The following is a 24,791-nucleotide window of genomic DNA, read 5'->3' as shown; positions in this document are numbered from 1 at the left end:
AAAAAAAAAAAAAAAAAAATATGGGCTTATCATAAGGGAAAGAACTCGGTATATGAAATCTGTAAGGAAAAGGACCGCAAGCATGAAAACACAAAGAATTGAACTGACTTGTACATCATTTGAGTCAAGGATGTTTTCTTGCAGGATATTCAAAACTTAAGGAAGTAATACGTGTAGTAAAATTCTCTTTCCTCAGGGAAATACAAGACTTAGGTAACTCAGTAGAGACCTAGGAATGGTGACCCTGGAGCTAATGTATTAGAAACAGGGAGAGGCCATGGGGGTGCTCACCTATAAGGTGATTTGGAACACCAGAATGGAGCAGCAGGGCTCGAAGATGGACTGGTGTAAGTATCGTCAAGACTAATCACAGGGGTAAAATAAGTGAAAATGACAGAGCACAGAGTCTCAGAAAATACTCCTCTAAAAGAGCAATGAGAAAAATGACAGATATCATCAATACCAACTTTTTAAACTCAATTCAGGGAATATTTCTCAATAACAGTGAGATTTATGGAGCTTTTAGTTTTCCTAGTCTCATTCCCCCAGGAACCTTTTTTGAGGTAGCATTAAAAAATAATAGCTGGGTGCAGTGGCACATGCCTTTAATCTCAGTCGCTTGGGAGGATGAGGCAGGAGGATTCCAAGTTCAAAGCCAACCTCAGCACATTATTAGCAAGTTCCTCAGCAACATAGCAAGACCTAGTCTCAGAATTAAAAAAAAAAAATCAAAAAGGGCTAAGGATGGGGCTCAGTGGTTAAGTGCCTCTAGGTTCAATCCTGGTACCAAAAACCAACCAACCAACCTACCTACCTTCAGAGTAAAAGTAAGTACCTCTCATTCAAAGGATGGAGCAGAACATAGGGAGCAAGATGGAAGGAGAGTGCTTTCAAATTCTTTCGCCTAGACAACTGTCATCATTTGCAAGGATGACAGCACTTGCAAGTCTGTCTTCATTTGGTTTAATTTGGAATTCTTCCAGTGAGAAAGCCTTTTCTATAGAGCAATTATTAAAAATAAATTAAAGGCAAATGATTAATTGAAAGATTGCCTCATGTGTTAGATAACAATTGGAAAAATTTAAAAAAAACTAAAATCAAAATCTGAGGAATTAAATTTGTATTGTAGCTTTGGAAAGTTCCAATAATTGTTAGGATCCAAAAGGTCACAGGTGTACTCGGGGAGGTATGGATACTCAGGCATATATGCATGCTCAAGAAAGGTCTAAAACTGGCCTAAACTTTCACTTGTAGGTAATCTTTAACTTCTATTAAAAAAAAAAAAAAAGTGAAGAATAAGTGGAGTTAGTAACTGACTAGTGAATTTTGAAGGTATGTTTGTAACTACTTTTTCTATCAGATGTAAAAGATAACTAAATACCATACACATAAATCTAAACTGATTGACGATGTATATAGTTCTAATTTGTATTGTAAGAAGAGCAAAAACATGAGGAGAGTTAAAAGAGTTACAGAAATATTTGTCTAATATTGGAGCTAAGGCACTATAAATTAAAATATAAATAGTAATCCTCAGTGCAATCATTAAGAAAATAGCTCAAAGATATATTGTATAGGATATTGCAAGGGAATTATAAGCCAATGTAAGGGAATATCTATTTAATATGAAAGAATGCTGTGGTGGAGTGAGGAACAAAGACATAAGGCATAAAAAAGCAATAACAAAATGCAGTGTAAGTCAAAACTTAGTAGCAGTTACATCAAAGTTAAAAGAATTAAACTCTCCAGTGAAAAAGCAGAGATTATCAGAATAAACTGGAAAAAAAATGATAACCAGATTCTCTATAAAAGCAACATACTCTTGCTTTAAAGATGCAAATAGGTTTAAAGTGAAAGAATGGAGAAGATACACCATGTGAAAAATAACTAGAAGTGAAATTAAGTGCCTATAAGGATATCAGATAAAATAAACTTCACATCAAAAATTGTATCAACAGAGAATGATATTTATTTATCATAAAAAGTCAATTCATCCAGAAAAAATATTTAAATTAGTTCTTTTTTTTGTTCTAATTAGTTATATGTAATAGTAGAATGTATTTTGATATATTATAAATATATGGACTATAGCTTATTCTTCCAGTTGTACATGATATAGAATTACACTGGACATGTAATCATAGATGCAAACAAGGAAGTTATGTCTGATTTATTCTACTATCTTTCCTATTCCTATTCCCTCTGCCTTCCCTTTATTTGCCTTGGTCTAATCCAAAGTACTTCTATTCTTCTACCCCACTCCTACCTTATTGTGAGTTAGCATCTGCATATCAGAGAGGACATACAGTCTTTGGTTTTTAGGGATTGGCTTATTTCACTTACCATGATAATCTACAGTTTCATCAATTTACCAGCAAACACTATAATTTCATTTCTCTTTATGACTGAGTGGTGTTCCATTGTGCATATATATCACATTTATTTATCCATTCATCTGTTAAAGGGAACTTAAACTGCTTCCATATTTAGCTATAGTGAATTGAGCTACTATAAACATTGATGTGGCTGTGTTACTGTAGTATGCTTATTTGAAGTCCTTCGGCTATACGTCGAGGAGTGGGCATTATATTCTAACTGGGTCCAAGGGTGGCTCCATTCCAAGTTTTCTGAGGAATCTCCACACAACTTTCCAGAGTGGTTGTAACAATTTGCAGTCCCACTAGCAATGTATGAATCTATCTTTTTCCACACATCCTCACCAACACTTATTGTTGATTGTATTCTTGATAATTGCCATTCTGACTAAAGTGAGATGAAATGTCAGGGTAGTTTTAATTTGCATTTCCCTAACTGCTAGAGATGTTGAATATTTTTTCATATATTTGTTGACAAATAGTATTTCTTCTTCTTTGAAGTTCCTGTTCAGTTCCTTTGCCCATTTATTAATTGGAGTTTTGGGGCTTGTTGATGTTAAGTTTTTTATACATCTTAGAGATTAATCTTTATCTGAGGGGCAGGTGGGGAAGATTTTCTCCCATTCTATAGGCTCTCTCTTCACATTTTTGATCATTTCATTTGCTAATATAAAACGTATGAACACATATATTCCTAGCATACCAAAAATTATGGGATAAAGTTAAAGCAGTGCAGAGATAGAAAGTTATAGGCATACAGAGAAAAAATTAGCTACTTTTGATATAAATGTCTATATTAAAATTTAAAAAAAAGGAAAGAAATAAAAAAGTTTTTGTGAATAAATGAAATAGGAAATAGAAAAATAGAGGAAGATCAACAAAACCAAAACTTAGTTGTAAAGGTTAACAGTGTGGCAAATCAATAGGTAGATATAACAAGAAAAAGAAAGAAAAGAATCAAATTATTAACATGTTTATGGACTATATATAAATTAAAGGGCTATAAGGGAATAGTATGAATTATTATCTTTTAAGGAAGTAGAGAATTCATGTAAAATGAGTGAATTCCAGAATGACACAAACTAATTAAGGTTTTTTAAGAAAACAGAAAATCTGAATAGGCTTACATGTAGAGATATTATGTTGGAAATTAAAAACTGAAAAAAAAAAAAACTTTCTACCAAGAAAATATTGGGACCACATCATTTCACTGGTGAATTCCATGAAACTTTTAAAGAAAAATTAACATCAATACTTTCCAAATTGTTCTGAAAATTAGAAGAGGTAGAAATGTTGTCACATACATTATTCAGTCCAGTATTACCAAAATAATAAAAAATACATTTTCAAAACTCTATAAACTAATAACCTTTATGAATACGCTCAAATCAATCATCAACTAAATTTTAAAAAAATGCAGCACATATAAAGAGAATTATACATCATGACCAAATGGGATTATCCTAGGAATGAAAGTTGTTTCATAAAAAAAATTAATGTAATATTATTTCAGGGCTGGGAACTTCCAAAAAACTGAGGTAGTAGGAAGATCTCTCCACCCCTAAAATCCTGATCTTTCTTATTAACTAAAAATCAAAAATAAGGAAAAACTATCTGCTTTCAGCAACCCTATCAATATTTCATGGGAAATTAAAGCTAGAACACTTAGGAAACAAAAATAAATTCTATACATTCAGATTGTGAAAGAAGAAATAAGGATCTCTATTTGCAATGATACTATCACATGTATAGAAAATTTTGAGAAATCTATAGAAATATTACAGTTTATCAGTGAGTTTAGAAAGGTTTCAGGATATAAGATCAATGTACAAATATCAGCTACATTCCAAACAACTTAAAATTAATCAATGATTCCACTTAAAATAGCATCATAAACAGTATAATTTAGCAATTAGTTAATAAAAGAAATACAGGAGATGGAGACCAGTGGGATCAAACTCTCGAATCTGGCAAGGTCGAAGGGGGATTATAAAATTAAAAATTCACAGACACAGATCTTGAAGATTAAGCTGGCACCAGATGGAGCCTGCTCTCTGACAGAGATGCAGGTCTAAAGAGTTATGCCACCAATCTTTATTTATATAGTTCTCATTATCAGGTTAAAGACTATGCAACCATAATTCTTTGTATTCAAAAATGTTACAGAAACAAGGACATCCTGTATAGCTTTCCTACAGTTGCAGTCCATTTGCAAAATGCAATGTTAGGAGTTTTGTGTATCTCTCAAGAAAGTCCATTGTTTAAAGTTACTATAAGGTGGGCAGAAACTGGAGGAGCAGAGCTGGTGAAACATTACGGTTGTCTAGCATAAGAATTCCTTCATTCCCTGGAGCTGTGTGCCCGAGATCAAGGTTAGAAATGATAGGGCTCTTGCACAGAGCCTCCTCATGCAGGGCATTGATACAGAATTTAAGCATTCTGTGCCCTTGCACAGAAACATTCCCAGGAACTGGACATACCACAGCCATGAGGGCATCAGAAACCCCGATATCTGTATCTGCTCTTCCATCCTCCATCACCACTTTCAATAACAGAACTTGCAAACTGAAAATTACAAAATGTTATTGAAAGAAATTTTAAAAGATCTGCACAAATGAGAAGGCATTGCACATTCATAGATTAGTAGGTTATTATTAATATGGTAATAAACCCTAAATTGATGGACAGATTCAATTCGATTCTTTTTGAGATCATAGCTACTTTTTGTAGGATATAGAAATTTACAAGTTGGATCTACAATTAATATGAAATAAAATAAACTCAGAATGTTGAAAAAGGAAAGAAAACATGGAGGACTCACATTTCTTGATTTCAAAATTTTCCACAAAGCTATAATAATGAAGACCATATATATGTAACAGAGGAATAAGAATAAATATTTAAAGATCAAGGAATATAAATAGGAGTTTATAATTAAACCTATACATTGCTAATTGATTTTTGACAAAGGGACCAAAACCAATCAGTGGGCGTAAAATTATCTTTTCAACAGATGTTGCTAAGACAATAGGACATGCACATCCAAAGGAATGAAATTAAAAATCAAAATTAAAAATTAACTAGATTTCAATCAAAGGTCTCACTGAAATAACAAATCTCTAAAACTCTTAGAAGGAAATAAGAACTGTGCCCAAGCAATGATTTCTTAGTTTATGCATATGAATGAAATTTAATCAAAAGAAATATGTTTTTTGTTTCAAAAGACATTACTAAGAATCCAAAAATGAAACCCAAGTAATAATAGAATGTATTTTGTATTTGTAATTTCTGAAAATATCTAATTAGAATCTACTATACAGAATATATGAAGCATCCTTACACCTTAATGATTTGATAAGTCAACAATTACCTTTCTAAACATATAACTAAAATAATGCAAAACATGTTTATATAAAAACCAGTACATATATTTTCATAGTATTATTACTCATAATAATAATAGATTAAAAATGTAAACAACCCAAAATAAATGGACAAATGTGTTATACATGTAGAAAGGAGTGTTTCTCCCAGCATAAAAATAAATGAAATGTTTCTACACAGTACAACATGGATGAACCTTAAGTAAAAGCATATTAAGTGAAAGAAGCCAAATACAAAATGCCACATAAAGTATAAAATCATTTATATAAACTGTATAGAATCAGCAGAGTTGTCAGGACCTGCATAGAAGTGGGTAAGGAGGAATGACTGCTGATGGGTGTAGGTTCTTTCTGACAGTAGGAGATTGAAATGTCAGGAATAAGATGGTGGTTAAATACAATATACTAAGACTCACAAAACTGTACTTTTAAAAAATGGACAATTGCACAGTATGTGGATTATGACTCAAATTTTAAAATACAAATAAAACAAAGCAACCAAACAATATAAAGCAGATCATTAAGGTTAATTGCCAGAATCTAGCACTCCTTTAGCAAAACTACAGATACTTGTACAAACGTGGGGACTAGCAGCAATAAAAATGAACAGATAGGGGTTGTTCCCCCACAAGGTTGGCAACTATGTGGCAGGCTCCAACACTATACTAAATGAATAGAAAAGATGAAGTGGAATCCATAGTTAATATTGTTATCCTCAGGAGGAGTCAAAGAAAAGTTAAGGAGGGAAAGTGATAAGAAGTATGCCACCTGGTAATAAAATAAGTTTAAAGATACAGCTTTCCAATGACTAGTGTTATAGTAATGAGCTTTTAAAGACAAAATACTTGATTTTCAAAATCTATCATTTAAAAAATCTACCATCGAGCAAAGTTTATTGTACTAGCTATTATGGAAAGAGATATCAATTTTCATGTTAGGAAAATATAATCTTATTGCTTATTTTATAAGGACTTGTGCTGGGTAGGAATGAGTATTTTCTTGGTTTTTGGCCACCAAAACTTATCCTTTTTTTTCTGTCTTATCAATAAGAAATTTTAAGAGAAAGGTGTCAAATTACATATAGGGGGAAACAATACAGATATCAACAGATTTCTCAGCCCAGACCTAAAAACTAGAAAGGCTTGGAACAATATATTTCAAGCTCTGAAAGAAAATGGATGCCAACTTATCCAGCAAAACTAACCTTCAGATTTGATGATGAAAAAAATCTTTCCATGATAAACAAAAGTTACAAGAATTTATAAACAGAAAACCTGTGCTACAGAACATTCTCAGCAAACTATTTCATGAGGAGGAAGTGAAAAACAAGAGTGCAAGTCAGCAAAGGGAGGAACTACCCTAAAGGAAAAGCAAATTAAAGGAGAAACCAAGTCAAGTTCAAAATCCAAAATAAGTCAAAATGACAAGGAATATAAATCACATCTCAATAATAACCCTGAATGTTGGGAAGCTCAGATTGGGTTTCCTTTGTTATTTCCACAATCCCACAGTGCTGGGGACTCGAACCTGGGCCTCAAGCATGCAAGGCAGGCACTCTCCCAGATGGGCTATAAGACCTGCACTAACCCTGAATGTTAATGACCTAAACTCATTAATCAAAAGACATAGACTGACAGGATTAAAAAGAAAGACCCAACAATATGCTGCCTACAAGAGAATCATCTCATAGAACAAGACATTCACAGACTAAAGGTGAAAGAATGGGGAAAACATATACCATGCACCTGGACTCAGTAAAAAAAGCACGGGTTTCCATCCTCATATCCAATAAGGTGGAGTTCAAAACTAAGTTAGTCAGAATGGATAAAGAAGAATATTTCATACGGCTTCAGGGAACCAAAAAACAGCAAGACATAACAATTTTAAATATTTATGCCTCAAACAATGGTGCATCTATGTACATCAAACAAACCCTTCTCAATTTCAAAAATCAAATAGACCACAACACAATAATACTGGGTGAATTTAACACACCACTCTCACAACTGGATAGATCCTCCAAACAAAAACTGAACAAATAAATCATAGAATTATATAATACAAACAATGATATAAACTTAATGGACATATATAGATTATTTCATCCATCATCGAGTGAATACACTTTCTTCTGAGCAACAACATATGGATCCTTCTCCAAAATAGACCATATGCTATGCCACAAAGCAGTCATTAGTAAATACAAAAAAATAAAGATACTCCCTTGTATTCTATTAGACCATAGGAATGCAATTAGAAATCAATGATAAAATTAGAATCAAACACCTGGAGACTAAATATGCTATTGAATGATGCAACGATAACAGAAGACATCAGGGAGGAAATTAAAAAAATTATTTGAGGTTAAACAAGAACAATGACGCAACATATCAAAATCTCTGGGATGCTCTGAAAACAGTACTAAGAGGAAAGTTCATTGCATTAAACCCATACATTAAAAGAATAAAAAGTCAACAACTAAATGACCTAACATTACATCTTAATGCCCTAGGAAAAAAAGAACAGATCAACATCAAAAGTAGTAGAAGACAAGAAATAATTAAAATCAGAGCTGAAATCAATGAAATTGAAACAAGAGAAAAAAATGCAAAAAATTGACAAAACAAAAAATAGGTTCTTTGAAAAAGTAAACAAAACTGATAAACCCTTAGCCACACTAATGAAGAGAAGGAGAGAGAAAACTCAAATTACTAGAATTTGTGATGAAAAAGGAAAGATCATGACAGACACCACTGAAATACATAATATAATTAGAAGCTACTTTGAAAATGTATACTCCAACAAAATAGAAAATATCAAAAACATTGAAATTTTTAAGACACATGATCCTCCCAAATTGAATCAGGAAGACATACACAATGTAAACAGATCAGTTTCAAGCACTGAAATAGAAGCAGCATCAAAAGCCTACCAACAAAGAAAAGCCCAGGACCAGATGAATTCTCAATCAAATTCTATAAGAAGAACTCATTCCAATACTCTTCAAAGTATTCCAGGAAATAGAAAAAGAGGCAACCCTTCTGAATACATTTTATGAGGCTAGTATCACTCTGATACCAAAACCAGACAAAGACACATCAAGGAAAGAAAACTTTAGACCAATATCCCTGATGAACATAGATGCAAAAGTTCTTAATAAAATTCTGGTAAATGGCATACAAAAACAAATAAAAAGATAGTGCACCATGATCAAGTGGGATTTACCCAGGGATGTAAGGTCGGTTCAACATACAGAAATCAATAAACATAATTCCACATCAATAGATTTAAAGTTAAGAATCATATGATTATTTCAATAGATACTGAGAAAGCATTTGATAAAATACAATACCCCTTCATGCTCAAAACACTAGAAAAAATAAGGATGTAGGAACATACCTCAACATTGTAATGGCTGTCTATGCTAAGCCCATGGCCAACATCACTCTAAATGGAGAAAAACTGAAAGCATTTACATTAAAAATGGAAAAAAGGCAGGGATGCCCTCTTTCACCACTTCTCTTCAACATTGTCCTTGAAACACTTGCCAGAGCAATTTGACCAAAGAAATCAAAGGGATGCAAATAGGAAAAGAAGAACTCAAGCTATCACTATTTGCCGATGACATGATTCTATATTTAGAAGATCCAAAAACTCCATCAGAACACTACTAGAACTAATAAATGAATTCAACAAATTAGCAGGATAAAAATCAATATGTATAAATCTAATGCATTTCTATTCATAAGTGATGAATCCTCTGAAAGAGAAATTAGAAAAACCACTCCATTCACAATAGCCTCAAATAAAATAAAATAAAATGACAACTATAGAACACAAAAGAAATAAAGAAAATCTTAGAAGATGGAAAGATCTCCCATGTTCTTGGATAGGCAGAATGAATTTTGTCAAAATGGCCATTCTACCAAAGGTGCTATACAGATTTAATGCAATTCCAACTAAAATCCCAATGACATTCCTCATAGAAATAGAGAAAGCAATCATGAAATTCATCTGGAAAACTAAGAGACCTTGAATAACCAAAACAACCCTGAGCAGAGAAACTGAAGCAGGAGGCATCACAATACCAGATCTTAAACTACACTAAAGAGCAATAGTAACAAAAACAGCATGGTATTGGCACCAAAATAGGCAGGCAGACCAATGATTCAGAATAGTAGACACGGAGACAAACCCACATAAATACAGTTACCTCATACTAGACAAAGGAATCAAAAACATACAATGGAGAAAAGGTATCCTGTTCAACAAATGGTGCTGGCAAAACTGGAAATCCGTATGTAGTAAAATGAAATTAAACATCTATCTCTCACCCTGCACAAAAGTCAACTCAAAATGTATCAAGGACCTAGGAATTAGACCAGAGACTCTGCACCTACCAGAAGAAAAAATGGGCCTAAATCTTCATCATGTCAGCTTAGGACTAGACTTCTTTAACAAGACTCCCAAAGTACAAGAGATCCAAGAAATAATCAATAAATGGGATAAATTCAAACTAAAAAGATTTTCTCAGCAAGGGATGAAATCAATAATGTGAAAAGAGAGTCTACAGAGTGGCAGAAAATCTTTTCCACACACACTTCAGATAGAACACTAATCTCCAAAATTTATAAAGTTATAAAACTTTACACCAAAAACACAGAGAACCCAATCAATAAATGGGCCCAAGGAACTGGACAGACAATTTACAGAAGAAGATATACAGGTGATTAATAAATATATGAAAAAGTGTTCAACATCTTTAGTAATAAGAGAGAAATGCAAATTTAAAAATTCTAAGATTTCATCTTACTTCAATTAGAATGGCTATTATCAAGAACACAAACAATAATAGGTGTTGGCATGGATGTGGGGAAAAAGGCACACTTTTACATTGCTGGTGGAGTTGCAAATTGGTGCAGCCACGCTGGAAAGCAGTATGGAGATTCCTCAGAAAACTTGGAATGGAACCACTTTTGACCCAGTTATCCCACTCCTCAGTTTACACCCAAAGGACTTAAAATTAGCATACTACAGTAATGTAACCACATCAATGTTTATAGTAGGTCATTTCACAATAGTTAGATTGTGGAAACCAACCTAGATGCCCTTCAACATATGAATGGATAAAGAAACTGTGGTTATATATACAATGGAATATTATTCAGCATAAAGAAGAATAATATTATGGCATTTGCAGATAAATGGATTGAATTGAAGAATATCATGCTAAGTTAAATAAGTCAATCCCAAAAAATCAAAGGCCAAATGTTTTCCCTGGTAAGTGGATGATGATACATAATGGGGGTGAGGGGTAAGAGAAGAATGGAGGAACTTTATGTACAGGGAAATGAGAGGGAGGAGGGAGTGGGGGTATGAAAATGATGGAATGAGACAGACATCATTACCCTATGTACATGTATGATTACATGAATGGTATGAATCTACATCATTCACAACCATAGAAATGAAAAATTGTACCCTATTTTTGTATAACGAATCAAAACGCAGTCTGTAAAAATAAAAAAAAAAAAAAACCAATAAGTCAACATGCTCTAAAACTAAAAGAAAAAAGAAATATCTTCAATTAAGATATATGCAAGGGTAAATATAAATATTAGAATTATTGTAATTTTGTAACTCCATTTTAATTATAAAAATTGTGACAAAGGCATAAAATATAAATATGTCATTGGGCATCCAAAGCATATCTTTGGGGATTTAGTGACAAAGGTGGAGGACAAAGCTGTACAGGAATAGAGTTTTTCTATGCTATTGAAGTTATTTATCAATTTAAATCAGATTGTTGTAACTTTAGGTTACATATATAATGCTCATTATAATCTGAAAATACAGAAAACAAGGAATTGTGCAGGGAATAAAAAGTTGTCACTAAAAGATCAACTAAATATGAGATAGTAGTAATAAAGGAAATGAGGGATAAGAATTTTACAAAATCTATAGAAAACAACATGGCAGAAGGAATTTTATTGTCAGCAACTACTTTAAATGTAAATGGACTAAAATTTTGAATCAGAAGGCAGAAAATGACAGAATGGGAATAAATAGATACCTCAATACATAAGTTTGACGTTTGAAAATTAATAATGTAATCCATCATATCAACACACTAAGGAAGGAAAATCATGTGACCATATCAGTGAGTGAAGAAAACATTCCACAAAGTCTAGCAGCCTTTCATAATAAAAACTGTGAGCAAACTTAGAGTAGAACTTCTCAACAAGATAAACAATATCATAAAACTATGTAATTAACATACTTGATGGTAACTAGGAACTTGCCTACTAATCAGGAACAAAGCAAAAATGTCCCCTCTTATTACTCCTTTTAACATCATGATCAGGAAGTAAAATGTATATAGATTGGAAAGGAAGAAGTAAAATTGACTTCGTTCACAGATTATTTGAGTGTCTATGTAGATAGTCTGCAAGAATCAACAATAAAATCCCCTGGAACTACTAAACAATCAGAGCAGACAAGGACCCAAGGTTAATACACAAAAAAATCGATAATTGCTTTCCTATATACCAGCAATGAACGATTGAAATTTAAAGTTAACAGCAATATCACGTACATCAGCACTCCCTCAAAAAAAATATTTTGGTATAAAGCCAACAAAATGTGTACAAAATGTTCATGAGGGAAGCTACAAAACTCCAATGAAAGAAATCAAGGAACTAAATGAGGAGATAGTCCATATTCTCAGATAGGAAGAATGAATATTGGTAGATGTCGGATCTTCCCAACTTGATCCAGATTCAACAATCAAAAAGAAAAAATCTCAAGTTATTTTGTGGATATTGATAAATATTCTAACATTTATGGTAAGTAAAATCCATCATAGCCCATGTAATAATGAAGTACTTAGAGGACTATACCTATTGGCATCAGATCTGCTATTTTGCAGCCATTATTCTCTGCCCCCCCCATACCACTTTACAACCCAGATTGTTAGCCAGTAATTGGTCCAGATTTTTAGCCTGCAAACCTCCTCGCCAGCCATTGATCCATTGTTATTAGCCTGCGAAATTCTACTACTTAAGAATGTATCCACGTCATTCTTTCTCTCTTTCCCTTGCTCTTGCTCCTGCATGCGCACTCTCTCTCTCTCTGTCTCTCTCTCTCACACACACATTCACTCTCACTCTTTCTCTCTTTCTCTCTCTCACTCTCTCTTTCTCACCCTGCGGGCAGACACTCTGCCTGTCCCCTTAATAAAATCTCTTGCATGAGTTCCTGTGACCAGAGTGGTTTCTGGGTGCTTTCAATACCCACTCAACTTCAAGATTTACAATAAAATCACAGTCATCAGAAAAAAAGAAAAAAAAAAAAAAAGAAATAAAGAAATTTTAGTTCTATAATTTTTAATATGAATCATTCTTCAATTTTAAGTTAACTTGATGATTTTGTTGAGTATTTATATTAAACACTTTATTTGATTTATTAAAATGTTATATAATTCAAAAACCTTCATTCATGGCAATAAAGAGTTGGTAGGTTTTCCTTTCCCTTGGTTTTATAATTCCATTCTCATGTTAAATGTATAACTGTATTCAGAAGCTTTATAGTTCTATCTATACACAAAATTTACATATTCTCTAAACTTTTTATGATTCAAAAAGGAAAAACATGGATATAATATATACATAATGACTTATTTCAACCATTAAATTTGTGATCAGAATTTGGTAGAGAATTAACAGAGACCAGAGTTTGAGGATGTTTAGGTTGGTAGAATGTGTGCAGCAGAAGGCCAGGAGGCCACTACTAAATAAGAAGGTTGAATGAGCTACAGCATAGTCCCACCTTTTTTTTCAATGAGTTCTAATATATGAAGGACCAGGATAAAACTCTCTAAAGAGCAAAAGAACAGCTGTAGAACAGGCCCATTAAATCCTACAGGTGAGGCAAGAACTCTGGGTTCATTCCTTAAAAGGATCAAGCCCTAGTAATAGAGCTAAATTAGCTTCAGAATAAAGGTTGCTCTATATATGCCATATGAAAATTCAAGGATTGAAATTATCAAACTGATTCCAGTTAACTATGTGCTAGACCAGAATTCAATATATTTTCTAGGAATGTAGCCAAATCTAACACTGAACACCATAAAAAAATCACAATGTCTGGCATATCAGGTATGGAAAACAGTGGGAAAATATGAATATAACCATAAAAAACTCTATCAATGGAAACAGATTATGTTATTGTTCTTCAAAATAAAAATGCCTTTATAGAACTTTAAAATATGCTCAAGAAAATGTAGAAAAACATAAGCATGATAAAAAATTAATTATAAAATAAAGATCTAATGCAACTTAAGGAAATGAAAAGCATAGTATCATTAAGGAAAAACACACTGGTATGAGATATATATATATATATATATATATATATATATATATATATATAGCATATGCATATCCATAATGTTTTAGTGAGCTTCTTCATTGCTGTGATCAAAATAAATGCCAAGAACAAATTAGAGGAAAACCTTATTTTGGCTTATGGTGTTAGACTCATTGACTCATTGGCATATATTGGTCTTCTATTTGGACAATCCATGATTGTCCAACTCCAACGATCTGGGCTAGAGGTGAGGCAGAACATTGTGGTGGTAGGACATGTTGGAGGAAAGCAGTTCAGAACTTGACAACCAGGAAGCAGAGAGCTCTGTTCACCAAGGACAAAACAGAAACCCCAAAGACACACCCCCCAATGACATACTTCCCCCAGTCACACCCTAGAGTAACTGCCCAGTTAAAACATATTTATGGATTGATTCAATGATTAGGTTACCAGTCTCATAATTTAATCATTTAGCCTTTGAGAATTCACGCATGAACTTTTTGGGAACACCTCATATCAAAACCAAGACACACACATAAAAGGACCAATCATGAAAAAGGAACACCACCAAGAATACAGAGCACAACCTCAGTGAAATGTGTGACAACATCAAGTGTTGTAATATAGATAATGGCGGTTCCAAATGGAAAGAATAAAGAGGGAAGCAACAGAAACAGCATTTAAATAAACGGTTGCCCAGATTTATCCATCTTGATAAAAATACATGATTTTATGGATCAAAGACGCTTAGTGAGAGTTAAAAGGAAAAACAAGCAACAGATACACACATACCCTTCCCAATACCCTTCCCAATGCCCCATAATGACACTGCTGAAAACCAGTGATGAAGAGAAAATCCTAAAAGAAGCTGAAGGGGAAAAAGCACATTGGATTCGGAGAAATTAAAATAAAAATTACAAGTGAATTATAATCATAAACTGTGCAGGACGGAAGACAATGAATGGGTAATTTTAAAGCTCCGAAAGGAAAAACAAAATGGTAAATCTAGAACACCATACTCACTAAATTATATTTCCATAATGAAGTCAAAATAATGCTTCCTCACACCAACAGAAACTAAAAGAATTCAGGCAGAGCAGATCTAACAGTATAAGAAATATTAGGAAATTCCCAGACAGAAAGAAAATTATACCAGGTAGGAATTTAAATTTATACAGAGAAATTAACACTTAAAAATAGGGTAAATTTATTTATAAATATAATATACATTATTTTATCACCTAAAATATTTGAGATCTGTTTGAATTAATAAAAATTATAATATCATCAGATAATTAACTCATACAATAGTAAAGTTATGACAAGAATAGTATAAAAGATTTGAAGGAAAATTAGTAATAATTCACTTTTTTAAGACTTATGCAATATGGAAATTGGCATATTATTAATAAAATGAGTTTTAAGGTAGAGCAGAAACACGATATCACCCACTAAAAATAAGATTTTTAACTCACTGTTCAAAGAAAAATAAGATTGAATTATGAAAATAAAACTCAAAGGTTATTGGAAAAAAAGACAAAAAGGAATCCAAATGGAGGAAATAGGAATCTGAGAGAAAAATGTAATGAATAAACTCATCTGTTTCAAAATTTCATTAAATATAAATTATCTAAGCACTCTATTTAAAATCAAAGACATGAGTGTATAAAAAGTAAAAACAATATGGCATCCATAAGAAATTTTAAATATAAAGATACAGTTATACCGAAAGTAAGGATAATTTTATTTCCTTTGGATATATACCCAGAAATGGGATAGCTGGATCATATGGTAGTTTTATTTTTGTATTTCTCAAGGAACCTCTATAGTGTTGTCCATAATGGCTGAACTAATTTACATTTCTACCAAAAGTGTATGAAGTTTCTTTTATTCCACATTCTAGACAGCATTTGTTATATATTTATTTTTATAATCACCATTCTCCATGTATAAAGATATCTCACTGAACCCCATTAATATGTACAATTAATACATATTCATCAAAATAAAAGAATAAAAAATATATCATAAAAACAGTAACCTAAAGAAAATATTAGAAATTTTACTACTAAGAGACAAAAGAGATTCAATGACAAGGACTATTACCAGACGTAAAGAGAGAAAAGAAAAGGGCAATTAATACAGAAAATATAGCAATAGTAAATGTTTATATTATTATAACAGATTTCTATAACAATGAAGCAAAAATTGATACAACAAATAGGAGAAAATGAATAAGTATAGTTTAAAATTTTAACTCTATTCTTCAGTAAATGATTAAGTGGAGGACTTGAGCAACACTATAAAACAATTTCACTTAATTATCATTTAAAAACAAGAGCAAAATAGTGCACATTAGTTTTTAGTGCTCATGGAAAATTCAACCAGATAGATCAGAGTCAAACTTGAGAATCATGAGGAAAATCCAAAAGTATTTTGAAGTAAAGGAATGAAATGAAATCATATATCATATGAAAAAAAATAAAATGTAATTTGGGGGGAAATTTATATACAAAATATTTGCATTAGAAAAAAGAAAATTCTAGAATTAATTATCTATGATTGTATCTTAAAATACTAAACAAAGAAGAGCAAATTAAACCACAAGACGTTAAAGGAAATTTGGAAGATTGAAAGTCTTCTTTTAAATAGCAGAATAATAAAGAATGTTCATGCAATCGAAAGTCAATCTTTAAAAAGATCAAAAGTTGTTCTAAATCTCTAGATTTCATATGTTAATAGACAACTATATGCATTATAGTTGTATATGTATGCAACTCTACATATATGACTACATAGATGTAAAGGTTTATTATGTATAAAACTATATACATTATGTGTACACACGCATATTGCTCTCACACACACTGGACGGGTAGAGATAGGAAGAGAAGTGGGAGGAATGGAGAGGGAAGGGAGGAAAGAAGAGAAAGTGAAGAGGAAACATTGATTTGGGGAATAAAATAGAGGACATTATCACATAGCTTACTGGAACAAAGCAAGAAGTTTCCTTCTTACCATTTCTATTTAAGATTGAACTGGAGCTTTAATCAATAGGTAAGGATAAAATAATGAAAAGGAAAAGGAAGTAAAACATTCTTTATTTGCATAAACAGAAACTCCTAAATAATTTGCAACAAAGCTACTAGAACTAATTAGAATTTAGCATGCTTTCAAAATGCAAATACAATGCAAAATGTTGTGTATACTAAAAAATTATAAGTTAAAAGTTTTAAATATTTTTAACAGCTCCAATAATTTGAAATACATAGAAATAAACTTAAAGAATAAAAGGGAACAAAAGAGATGATGAGCAAATGTTTGCTGTTGTTTTAAACTTTTGTAAGGAAAGCAATTCTTCCAAAATTGATGTGTAAATTACCATGTAATTTGAAACTCCCCATCATTTTGAAGTTGAGAAGAGAATATAAAATGTATATCAAAATGCAAATGACCAAAAGTAGCCACATAAGTTTTGCAAAAGAAGAACTAAATTATTTTCCCTGATTCCAAGATTTACTGTAAGTGTCCAATAATCAAGAGAGTATGGCATTGGCATAAGGCATGAGGATAGATCAGTGAAGCAGAAATTCAGACACCCTTGTATGAGCAATTGATTTTAACCAAGCTGCCAAGGTAACTTAAGAAAAAGGATATTCTTTTCAATAATCCTGCTGGAACAGCTGGATATTCATATGGAAGCAGAGGAAGATGAATCTCAAGTGTTAATTCACCTGATATATGATAAACAACTGAAAATGAATCAGATTTAAACTGAAGAAGAAAACACTCAGAAGAAAATATAGGAGAAATTCATGACATCAGATTTGGCAGACAATTTTTAGAAAGTACACAAAATAGCAGGCAAAAATATTCTAAATTAAGCTTCCCCAGAATGAAAACATATTAAGGGCAGTGGCACATGGCACATGCCTATTATCCCAGAGACTCAGAAGGCTCAGGAGATGAGATAATCACAAGTTCAAGGCCAGCTCAGCAACCTCAGTAACTTAGCAAGACACTTTCTCAAAAAAAAAAAAAAAAAAAAAAAAGAAGCTGAGATGTAACTCAGTGATAAAGCACCTCTGGGTTCAATCCCCAGTAAGAAACAAAACAAAACAAAACAAAACAAAAGGAGAGAGAGAGAGAGAGAAAGAAATTAGTTTTTGTAAGACTAAAAATAAGTGAAGTTACAAGCCCCAGAAAAAAATTGAAGCATTAAATATCATATAAGTAATTCATATCCAAAATTATTTTTAAATCTTCTTGCCACAATATTAATGATATAAATAACTCAGTTTTAAAAAGGGCATTTGAAAAGACATTTGGTGAAAGAAAACATATCAACTGCAACAGGAATTCTACCAATATTTTTTGAATAACAAGTAATTAAATAAAGGCACTATTTTATGTGATGCCATAAAATTTTAAGCCAAAAACAATTTGTTGTATATTTTTTTAAAAAAAGAAAAGACATATACCAATTGAAAATGAACCCATCAAAGAAAGCTCAGTAAAATTTGTCATCAGATAAGAGCTCAAAACTGCACTGAGGGGAAATAGAAAAACCTTGGTTTGTTATCAGAGGGATGGGGAAGAGAATTGACTAGGAAGAGTCAAAAGTGACATTTTTGAGGTGATAGAAATGCTCTCTAGTTTCATGCATATATGAATATTAGGCTATGCTTACTATAAAAATTTAACTTTACACTAGAAATGGGTGAATTTATTTTGTATAAGTTATACATCTTTAAAATTAATTTTATAAATTCAATAGATGTTCATTTGGTCTTTGTCATTTGGAGCTGTTAAGAAGTGTCAAGTTAATTCTTTCTTCTTTGTTGGCAATACACCCTTTCATTTTGAACATGTCCCAAGTTAGTGAAAAAGAGTTCACTATACTTAGCATGCCATCTGTAGATACTGAAACAGTGAATACCATGGTGGCATGATTGCTTAGAATAATTTAAAATTTGCTGGTCTTTTTGAAGGCTTTAGAAAATTCAAAGATTAACAACCCCAACTTCACATCTCCAACAGTATCTCACTATTGCACCTATCTGGAATCTCCACATAAGATATTGCTAATGACCTTCGATGTCAGAATTGCTTATATTTGTTTCTTGATCAGTTTATTAATTTTTTTGTCCCTGTGCATAACAAGTCACACTTGCTGGTCACTTCTCAAAGTAGCTTTACCTGCAACATAATTGTGTTAAGATTTCTAATTGTGAAAGCTGCTCACCTTGGCTAAAAATGTTATAGAATTTACCTCTTTACCAATGGAAATTGGAAAAACTCCATGGTGTTGAATGTGTAAATGCAGGGGACCATATTAGAGAAGAGGATTTGAGGAATTTAAAGAGAATTAAGATAGTGAATGTAACACTTAGTCCCCTTTATATGAGATTACAGGACTATGCATTGCATTTTAAAACATAATTTCCCATTCAAATATTTTATAAGGATATGAATCTTTTTTGGGGGGTATGTTTCTTTAATCTTGAACAATTATCCCACATTTCCCCAGGATATTGATGTTTTTAAGAGTGCAGGCTAATTTTCTTTTTTAAAATTTTTTAATTGTTATAATAAGATGTTCATAACAATAAAATGCATTTATACATTTTGATAGATCATACATAAATGGAGTGTATTATACATATTGCAGTGATTATTCATATTGTAGGATCACATCAGTCATGCAGTCATATATGTATATGAGGTAATAATGTCTGTTTTACTCTACTATCTTTCCTACCCCACACTCTTTCCCCTCCTTTCACTCCCCCCTACCTTATATAAAGTAACTCTATTCTTCCAGATTGCCCTGCCACCTTATTATGAATTAGCATCCGCATATCAGAGAAAACATTTGGCCTTTGTTGTTTTGGGTTTGGCTTATTTTGCATAGCATGATATACTCCAACTCCATCAATTTACCAGCGAATGAATGAATCTTTGAAAATTATACATTAGATCCGTTTTAGTTATTTGGATAGAAACAAAATCATGTAAAATCTACAATGACTTAAACATACATTTTTGTTAAAATATTGAAACCATTTGTATGTATAGCCTATATAGACAAACTTCAATTCTTCTGGTCCAAAACTGGAAAATGTATAGATTCTTCAAACTGTACACTAACATGGAGTCTGAGAGAAATTACTGAAATTGCTCATTTGTGAATTTTAGCACTCATTTTTTGTCCCTTGATTATTGCCACTGAAAGCAGGAGCCAAAAACATGATAGACAGGGTGGGGACCTCAATTGCAACAGTTCTGTGTACAAAGTATCTGATGGGCCAAGCACCATGAACAGTACATGATCAACATCCTGATTGGATGGGGGATACATGATCACTGAGCATATCACTCTGACTGTAGAAAAAACTTCCTTCCTTAAAAATCATCAGCCAGTAGCATTAGCAGTCAACTACAGTAACACCTTATAAACCCCTAGACAGCAACACCTCTGAGGCAACCCACTCAGGACCCCTCCTGTGGGAGTATATACTTCCTCTCTGTTTCAAAAATAAATTGTGTTACTTTGCCCTTACCCTCCATTGTCTATAAGTCTCATTCTTTGGATCCTTCAGATATAAGAATCTGCATCTCACCATATCTCACTGCTAAGATGGATTATAAGAAGAAATGGTAAAATCTTTAGTTCTCTAGATATTTACAAGGAAGGCATAATTATATTGCTACCATGGGTTAAATGAAGCTCTATTTAAAAGAAGAGTGGGGTTAGGTATTATTTTACGATTTCTATTAAAAGAACACCAAAATTATTTTTTATTACATGCTGCTTTAATTCCTTAATTGATGAGGGGTAAGTTTACCCAGGGGCACTTTATCACTGAGCTAACACCGCCAGCACTTTTTTTTATTTCCTTTTGAGACAGGGTCTCACTAAGTTTTCCTGGTTAGCCTTAAACTTGCAATCCTCCTGCCTTGGCTTCTGGAATAGCTGGTAGTACAAGGTTGTGTCATCCACTCCCTGAAGGAGGTTTTCTTTTTGTTTTTGTTTCTTTTACACCAAGGTGAGAGCTATGTTCAATTTAAGGGAGGGATGGAAATAATTAAATAGAGTCTAGCCAAGTTTTTGCAGTACACAAATATATATGTCACAAAATGTAACTGTATGAGATAGGTGCTTTCCTATAACAAGTTCTTAAATAAGAGGGCATGGAACACACCTAGTGCTTGACTTGATGTAATTTAAAGCATAAGAAGACTTAAAAATTCAATGAGAGAAAAAAGAAAACACATTTTGACAGAAAATAATAATTTCACAATAAACAACTGAACACATTTGGAAAGAGTCTGCAATGGAAACTTGAAAGGGAAGTGACAATTACAGTCTGATTGAGAAGGACATATGACATTAGGAACAAAGAGAGAAAAAATAATGCTCAGCTCTCCAGCAGTGAATAAATACATGACTGAAAACAAAATGAAGAAATTTTAATTCCTAAGAAACCAGTCAAAATACTCTCTAGACTGAGAAATAACAGCAAATGGTAGGAAGTCCTAGCTTATTATTCACTAAGCCATCGATTTGAACCTAGGGTAGTTTTTAGACCCTTAAATATTTACAGCTCTCTTCTCAATATAAGTAGAGCCCAAATCATTATTCACTCCTTTAAAGAAGGTCAAATACTCCAGAATTAGTATTAGTATACATTTGTGGGGTTCAGAAACTGAAACAAACCCAGGTCAAAAATGTAGGTATTGAGACATATGTAACTGGCTGGAGTTGTTGACCTTTCTGTATTTTATTATCTTCATACGGTCTAACCTGACAATTGTCCATATTTCTGGAACAGAATCAGCCTTGGGAAAACAGTGATGGACAGAAAGATTGCCTCTGGGGCCTGAGTATTAATAACATCAGTACTCCTAGTTTCCTCTCAGGCGTCTGATTTGTAAATTCCAATTTCATGAAATCTTGCTAAAAGATATCTTTTAACTAACACATAAGGTTTGCTTGTGGGTTTTTTTTTTTTTTTTTGCATCAGAATATTTCTTGATTAATATTAGATTTAGAAGAAATCAAAAGTCTCAGATACTACCTTATGGTTAGATTCCTCATTCTCTGTCAATGAGAGCAACTTAGCTCAAGTATATGGTCAAGGCAATTAACCTCAGAAACCAATTTGAGAAATTGTGATTACATAGTAGGAAAAAAAAAATAGTGTGTGTCGGGGGTGGTGGGGATGGTGTTTGATCACAAGGAACCTGATCCAAGGACATACCCGAGGTCTAGCTTGTCACTGTCTCTTTTTATCAACTGACTTGGCTTCAAACTAGGTCAGTGGGGCAGGAGCCCTAAAATTGTTATTATTTCTTTCACAAGATTTTATATATCACAAGGTTCACCAATCTGTTAAGCTCCTAGAAGGCAGAAATATGCCTCTTGTATTTATTTACTACAAACTTTAAATATAAAATTCAATGTATGTGTGTATACATAGATATATCTGTATGTATCTATATTGATATAGATATAGATTTTTAAAAAATATAATACCCTGAACTTCTCCTCCATTAACAATCACAAAGATGTTAATGGTCACCATGTATATCAACACACTAAGCACTACTCACAAAAATAAAAAGGATTACTGGAGAAATTATGACTTACCTGTTTAGGCAATTATATTCATTATCTCCATTCATCAGATGTGCCAACAAAAATTCAGAGATTAGATGTCTTTTCCATAGCCATACTACTAAAATATGGTGACATATAAAAGAGGGAAGAGTTCTTGGAGGAAGATGTACCCTGAGGAAATCTGATTGTACCTTCACGTAGATCTTGAGGCCATCTATGATATCTGTTGCAGAAACCTTGACATTGATGCCCAACCTACACTAACCTTAACTGCCTCATTAGTCACATTGTGTCTTCTATCACCGCTTTCCTCAAATTTGATGGAGATGTAAATGTTGACCTGACAGAATTCTAGACCAACTTGGTGCTCTATCCCGGCATCCACTTCCCACTGGCTGCATATGTCCCTGTCAACTCTGCTGAGAAAGCCTACCATGAACAGCTTTCTGTAGTAGAGATCACCGATGTTTGCTTTGAATCTGCCAACCAGCTGATGAAATGTGTTCCTCCCTATGGTAAATACATGGCTTGATGCCTGTTGTACCCTGGTGATGTGGTCTCCAAAGATGGCAATGCTGCCATTGCCACATCAAAACAAAGTGTACCATCCAGTTTGTGGAGTGATGCCCCACTGGCTTCAAGATTGGCATTAATTACCAGCCTCCCACTGTGGTACCTGGTGGAGGCCTGGTCAAGGTGCAGCCTGCTGTAGGTACATTTAACAACACCTCAGCTGTTGCTGAGGCTTGGGTTTGCCTGGATTAAAAGTTTGGCATGTGGTTGAAGGGATGGAGGAAAGAGAGTTTGCTCAGATCCAAAAGAACATGGCTGCCCTAAAGAAAGATTATGAAGAGGCTGGAGGAGATAGTGCTGAAGGACAGGATGAGGGTGAAGAGTATTAACTTTTCTGCTGCAATTTCACATTTCATTGTCTTGGATTCATCTTATTTCTGTTCTTTGTAATTAATTGTCAGTTTTAGACCTAAACTATCAATAAATATATTTCCATTTTAAATATCAAAGGACAGTTAATGAAATTTGAAAATCAAGTTATGAAAACCTATGAAGGTTGACAGATAAACTATGGTATGCTAAACTAAGTTTGGATTTCATAAAAATTAAATCATTTTTAGTGTAAGTATATCCCACCCAACATTTAGAAAAGTGCAGTACTACATAAGAAATATGTTTTAGTCAACTTTTTCACTGCTGTGACTAAAATGACCTGACCAGAACAATTATAGAGGAGGAAAGGTTTATGTAGGGGATCATGGTTTCAGAGGTCTCAATCCATAGGCAGCAGGCTCCATTCCTCAGGACTCAAGTTGAGGTCGAACATCATGGCAGGAGAGTGTGGTGAAAGGAAGTAGCTCATGTCATAATTAAGAAGCAAAGAGCTACTCCACTTGCCAGATACAAATATATACTCCAAAGTCATGCCCCCAATGCCCACCTCCACCAGCCACAACCTACCACTTTAGTTACCAATCTGTTAATTCTGATCAGGGGATTAAATCACTGATTGGACTGAGACTCTCACAACACAATAATTTCTCCCCTGAACCTTCTTGCAATAAATTTTTGCACCTTACTTGATATCATGAAAATCTGTTTCTGAAAAATTTTGATAATCATTGGAAACTTAAAGAGAAGCAACCTCTACTTGCTGAGAACTGTGCTGAGACAGAAGATACATGACAAGGTCTTTTACTTTCAAAGAGTTCATAATCAAGTCAGGCAGAGAAACCCCATAAAAAGTAGCAGTGAACAATAGAGGAAAATGAGCTAGAAAGTATTGGATTGTGAGTTAAGAATAGAGGGCAATCAAAACAATAATGACTAGCAAGAGAAGATGTACCAGCAGAATGGAAAGGAGGCCAAGTTGGAACATGAGCCTGTCTGGGAAAAGTGTGCATCCAACTTCCACGTGACTCCTTCACATCTGTGACTTGGGTAAGTTCAGGACCTGCTGTTGACTGTGTTCAATGGAAGCCCAAGTCCCCCCAACTAAAAGTGTGATCATCAGGAGAGGAATAATGAGGA

At 33.1% G+C, this 24,791-nt stretch overlaps 1 pseudogene across 1 annotated transcript; it reads left to right on the top strand.

The window, feature by feature from the left end:
* Positions 1 to 277: 277 nt before the first annotated feature.
* On the top strand, positions 278 to 23,650 carry LOC306644534 (tubulin alpha-1C chain-like; annotated as a pseudogene). Its single transcript has 2 exons — positions 278 to 347; positions 22,950 to 23,650. The product of its transcript is annotated as a tubulin alpha-1C chain-like (transcript).
* Positions 23,651 to 24,791: the final 1,141 nt, after the last annotated feature.

The sequence above is a fragment of the Sciurus vulgaris genome, assembly GCF_902686455.1.
Source record: "Sciurus vulgaris genome assembly, chromosome: 14".
Taxonomy (NCBI): Eukaryota; Metazoa; Chordata; class Mammalia; order Rodentia; family Sciuridae; genus Sciurus; species Sciurus vulgaris.
Note: the sequence above shows the minus strand (reverse complement) of the source record. Positions and strands in the feature narration are given on the sequence as shown.